This window comes from Zingiber officinale, chromosome 11A (assembly GCF_018446385.1).
Source record: "Zingiber officinale cultivar Zhangliang chromosome 11A, Zo_v1.1, whole genome shotgun sequence".
Taxonomy (NCBI): Eukaryota; Viridiplantae; Streptophyta; class Magnoliopsida; order Zingiberales; family Zingiberaceae; genus Zingiber; species Zingiber officinale.
Genome location: NC_056006.1, coordinates 80829898 through 80836361, shown reverse-complemented (window position 1 = coordinate 80836361; position 6464 = coordinate 80829898).

The following is a 6464-nucleotide window of genomic DNA, read 5'->3' as shown; positions in this document are numbered from 1 at the left end:
TATCTCAAATTTAATAATTAAATACTTCATCAATTAAATATTTACAAATCTCATCATCACTTTATTAATCTACATCTAATTTTATATTTAAATAAATTTAATTATACTTATCAATTTTTAATTTAATATAGTTCTGGATATTTTTATAATATATTTTATTTAATATTTATTTATATTTAAATAATTATTAAATTAAAAAATAGTAACAAAAGCTGCTGCAGCAGCTTGTTTAATTTTTTTAATTAAAAGTTACAATGAAGAGAAATCATTGAGCATAAATTTGTACATGATAATTAAAAAATAGTAATTTCCTCTCAAAATGGTGTGATGATTAAGATATAGAATATTATTATATTAAATATATTCTTCTTTATGCCTTTGAGTCTGATCTAAGGATAAATTGATGGAGAGTTGAGGATGAGTAAAGCATTATTTTTTTTACTTGCCACATAATGAAAATGTAATGAAAAATATTAAAAATGAGAGGATATTTTAAAAAAATATGCCTTCTAAATTTCCGCTCTAACTTAATTTTTCGCCGATTAATAATCATCTTTAGATATATTAGAGCGGGCATTGATACTGTCGATCTGTGCCGGTTAAAACAAAATAGAGCTTTAGTGTTAAAATATTTTTTATTAACATCATGATTTTCATTATTTAAAAATAAAATTTAAAAAAACTTCCTATATTTTTCATCCCAAAAATATTATTATTCTAATGTTAATTTTAAATTCATCTTAATAAAAAAATATAAATAGAACACTTTAATATTGAAATAATTTTATCGATATAGAATTATAGAAATATTATACTAATTTTTGACAAAATCATTATATATGTAGTTAAAACAAATATTTTGATATAGTTGAAATTACATTAATTTGGAGAAATTTAACCAACTTATATTAGTCTTAAGTAAATTTGATGTCCCTGTTCAATGGTGTGATGGTTAGCTTCTAGTTGGGCTGGTGGGAAACTTATTTTAGCAAATTTGATTATCATTATGCATTATCCTAGTTTTATAATTTATGGTTAAATAAGTTTATGGTTTTAGGCATGTTACAACTGTTTTTGTCAAAACTATCTATTATAATAATATTGGGAAAAAGGATATTTTCTAATTAAAAAAAGGTGAAATTCTTTTTTAATATTGATGTAAACAAAAATAAAGAAAATTTTTTAATATTGTTTATAATAATTTTGTTATGCTAATTTACTGATGAACTTGAACTATAGTTCGAATTTGGGAACATTCAAAATACGTACTCACTTGCATATTTATTAAAACACAAAATGTTGGAGAGAATTAAGATGAGAATCGTGATAGAGAGAAAGAGAATGAAGGATAATTCAATAAGATTTATTTCTTAATTTTTTTTTGATTGTTTATCAAATATAAAGTACAAGAACATATTTATTCATATCAAGAGATTAGACACATACAAAAAGCTCTTTAAGAGACACTGTTTTATAACTAGATGATAAGAATATGCTCTAAATGTTAAGAATATATTCTATGAATATATACTAGAGTTAGTGAATGAATATTATTCATTCATATATATATATATATATATATAAGTTTATTATTTTAACATTCCCCTTTAAACTTAAATTTTTGTTACTCTAAACTTTGCTCTTAATCTTGCAAAATCTTCAAATTTCAATGCTTTGATGAAAATATCAACAACTTGATCTTACGTCTTTACATATTTTAGTTGAACTTCATTTCTACTAATGCTTTCTCTCATAAAATGATACTTTGTATTTATATACTTGCTCCTGTCATGGGAAAAAGGATTCTTTTCGAAAGTAATATCTAACTTATTATCAATAAAAAATTTCATTACCTTCTTTTTGTGGTAAATGCATCATTTTCAATAATTTTCTTAACCATATATGGCATGACAAACACAAACAACAACAACTACATATTCTACTTTAGTATCTTCAATGCAAAATAGAAAATCAAAGTATTTTTTTATCATCAATATCTTCTCCCCAATTACTATCACTGTATCTACTTAACTTGTAAAAAATAAATTAATTGAATCATAATCCAAAGTTTCCTTAATATACCTCAATATCTTTTAGCAACTTTCATATGAAATTGAGTTGGGGACTCCATATAACTACTAAAACGTCCAACTTTATAAAGAATATCAGGTCTAGAACATGTCAAGTACCTCAAATTTTTTATAAGTTTTCTATATAATATTGGATTTACTTTCTTACCATCATTAAATCTGGACAACTTAACTCCACATTCAACAGGGGTGTCAACTAATTAACAATCTTTCATGCTAAATTCTTGTGAGATTTTATTTGTATATCTCTTTTGAAAAACAAATATACCATTATCACTATGTTTTAACTCAATGTCAAGATAATATAACATTATCTCAACATCTGTGATTTCAAATTTTGCAACTATGTCTTTCTTTAATTCATTAAACATTGTTGAATTGCTCCTTGTAAAAATGAGATCATCAATGTATAAATAAACAATTATCAAATCAACATTTTCCTTTTCTTTAACACAGAGATCATATTCATGTGGGCATTTTATGAAACTTTTAAAGTTAAAATATTGATCAATCTTGATGTACCAAGTTCTAAGGGTTTGTTTTAATATATATTAGAGTCTTCTTATACTTTAGAACCTTGTTTTCTTGTCTTTTGGCATTATATCCTAATGGTTGTTCTATATAACATCTTCCTCCAATTTGTCATTCAAGAAAGTTGACTTGAAATGTAACTTAAAAATATTCTATTTTCTTTATGCAACTAATGTATAATTAATTGAATAGTTTCTAAGCGATTTTTGAATAAAATCTAAAAATAAATCTATGAGGGTTTAGGTCCAAAGTGGACAATAACATACTATTATGGAAATATGCAAATTTCATTGGTCAACAATTCTTAATATGCAAAAAGACAAATACAAGCATTGATTTCATGAGTTTCAATATAAATATCATGCACACTTCTCATCTTTTAAGGTGTTTCAATTTGACTGTCATCATGGGGAGTAGGGGGTTGAGTTGTATTTTGTATTGGTACTATGGTGTCCTGCTCTTCTTCTCCAAAGTATGAAAGAAAATTATAAATTTTTTCTTCTTGGACTTCCTAATTCCAAGATGCTTCTTCAACAAATTCAACATCTCAACTTACCACTACTTAACCATTGTTTGGGTTGTATAACTTATAGCCTTTGGAATGTAAATTATATTCAATAAAGACATATTTAACACTTCAATCATCAAGCTTAGACCTCTCTTGTTGTAGTACTTGAGCATATGCAATGCTACCAAAAACTTGCAAATGTTTGACATTTAGGCTTTCTTCCATTCCAAGCCTCTTGGGGCATATTTAACATGCAGATGTTCAATGTCGGAGAGCGATTAGACAAGTAAACTTCACAATAAATAGCTTTGATCCAAAACTCCTTTGGCATATTTTTGTCTTTTAGCATGCATCTTGTCATGTTAAGAATGGTTCTATTCTTCCACTTGACTACTCCATTTTGTTGTAGCGATCTAGGACGTCAGATTCCGTAAGTTTCACAAAAATCATTGAACTCCTTGGAAGTGATTTGCCTCCTTGATCAAACCCAAAAGTTTTGATATTATATCCACTCACTTTTTCTATACGAGTCTTGAAATTTTAGAAAACACGAAAATCTTCTGATTTTTGCTTAAGAAATAAACTCATGTTTTTTTCCCAAAATCATCAATAAAGAGTAAAAAATATTTACTCTTACCAAGTGAAGGAAGATTGATTAGTCCACAGACATTTGTATGCACAAGTTCAAGTGGCTTTGTTGCTCTAGATGTTGCTTCATTTAAAAAACTCTTCCTAGCATCTTTACTAAGAAGACATGCTTTACATAAATGATTTAGATGATTGATCAGAGGCATACCTTTCACCATCTTCTTTTCTTCCATAGCCTTTAATTCTCCAAGGTTCAAATAAATGAATCGCATGTGTCATTATTATGCTTCATCTTACTCATTAGCCTTTAGACACTTTGCTTCAATTATCTTACTATTCAAAGTAAACATCCTATTCTTTTACATAGCAACCTTAGCATTTAGATCTCTAAGCCAAAGAGAGTTATTCTTCATAAGAATCTCACAACCCCTTTCAAGTAGTTGACCTAAGCTTATAATGTTACTCTTTAATTTTGGCACAAAGTAAACTTCTAATATTATTTTATGACTACCATCTTTAGAAGAAATGAGAATTGTACATTTTCCTTCAATATAAATTATTGAGAAGTCTCCAAAAGAAGCAATATCTTTACTTTCTCATCAAGATCTACAAATTTATCTTTGTACCCACACATACGATTGCTTCCATCATTATCCAAATATCATAAATTGTTATCACCTTTCTCTTCTTCCCTGATTTGTAGCAATAAAGTTGACTCTTCAATTTTTGATTGTCGACAACAAGATGAGTCTCTTCCCAAACATATTGACACATTTTATGGCAAGTGTAACATTCAATTTTAGACTTATCATACTTCCTTCGATTTGAACTTGGATAAAAGCCTTGTCTTTTTCATCTTGCTCTTCCATAGTATCTAGGTGATAATTGGCTTCTTTTTCTTGATTCAAGTTGTCTCTTTTTCCCCCACTTGGTCCATTTGTATGATCCTCTTTCTCGCCCATTAAATGACCCTCAAAAGTGTGTCCTTTTTCATCATTCTTTAGTGTAGCCTTGGCTTTGAGAACTTGGTCCAGTGGCTCTTCTTGTCTTCTCTTCATCATTTCTTCATGGGCTTGTAATGAGCCCTCCAATTCTTCAATAGCCATTGAATCTAAATCTTTTGTTTCCTCAATTACACACACAATATAATCAAATTTAGGAATTAAAGAACAAAAGACCTTTTCCACATGCGTACATCTTCTCTCTTGCCTCCATATCTCTTTAATTGGTTGATAATTATCTTCACCTGTGAATAATAATCCATGATGGATTTAGATTCTTTCATCTGCAATGCTTTAAAATCATGTCTTAATGATTGAAGTTTTACCTTTTGTTACTTTGTCAATACCTTGGAGAGCTTATGTCATTATCTCCCAAGCTTCTTTTGAAGTAGTAGCATCGGCCACCTTCTCGAACATGGAATCATCCAAACATTGATGGATGAAGTTGAGGACTTGTTGATCCTTCTTATGAGTGTGAGGGCATATTGATCCTTCTTCTTTGTCTTTGTCAAAGAGTCCTTCTCTACTTTAAGTAAATTATCTCCATTTTGAGGCTTCTCATAGCCTTTCTCTATGATCTCCCATAGATCTTGAGAACTAAGAAAGACTTTCATCCATATACACCATATCTCATAATTCTCCTTTATAAGACGAGAAGATTGAAAGGAAGAAGCTCCATTGTTGGCCATCACTTAAGCACTCCAACCTTGGCTCTGATACCTCTTTGTTAGAGAGAATAAAGACAAGAATCTTCATAGAGAGAAAGAGAATGGAGGATTGTAATGATCTAGAGCGCTAAACACGCAGAAAGAGCAGCAAAAAAATTAGCTAGATCCTTCCAGAAAATCCAGTCGAAGGAAAAAAAAAATCACATACTAAGTTTGTTAAAGGGAGTTATACCTTTGTTGTGTGCCCTTCGTAATCCTAGTAACAACTTTTCTTTGGATGTAGATCTCAGCGCGATCAAGTGGTCACGCCTCTACGGTATCCACACGAACATGTTTCATCTATCGCACAAACACGACTTAGGAGAAGAACCACCTTCTTGTGCTAGCAAGCAAGAGTGGTTTGACCAAGCATGAAGAAGGAGGAATAAGAAGGAGAAGCTTAAGAGTCACATTTTTCATCTCATAAAAAATTCAATCAAAGAAACCTATTTATATTCATCCAATGAATACCAAGGGGTTTTTTTTGTCTCTTTGTCTTCCTCTTAATGGATTGGATTATTATATTGGATTAACCATTAACCCAATAAGCCATTAATCCAATAAGCTAATGGGTTAGATTATTATATTGGATTAACCATTAACCTAATAAGCCATTAACCCAATAAACCTAATCATCTCATAATTGATTCTTAGGACTAATACTAACAATATCCCACTAGGACTTGTGCCAATCATTACAATGATAACACCAACACTTTAGATTAACCCTTTATTCTTTAAATCCTTACTATTTTAGTCAAACTAAGATACCCATCTTTAAACCAACATGTTCTTTATGTGTGATCCAATATGCTCTCGTAACGTTGGCAATGTATCTAAATCAATATTTTATATACAAAGCAATGAGTGACATCTAGCAATGCATCATTGCTACCCAAGTGACGAGAAAGTCGAGATCTGACTTCACCTTTTCGTGTCTATTATCTTGTATGACTCAATCCTTCTATCCTTGATATCTAGATTGATAAATGAGGCATAGAATATGTTATCTTCTTATCAATCTTTATGTCTCTTGATT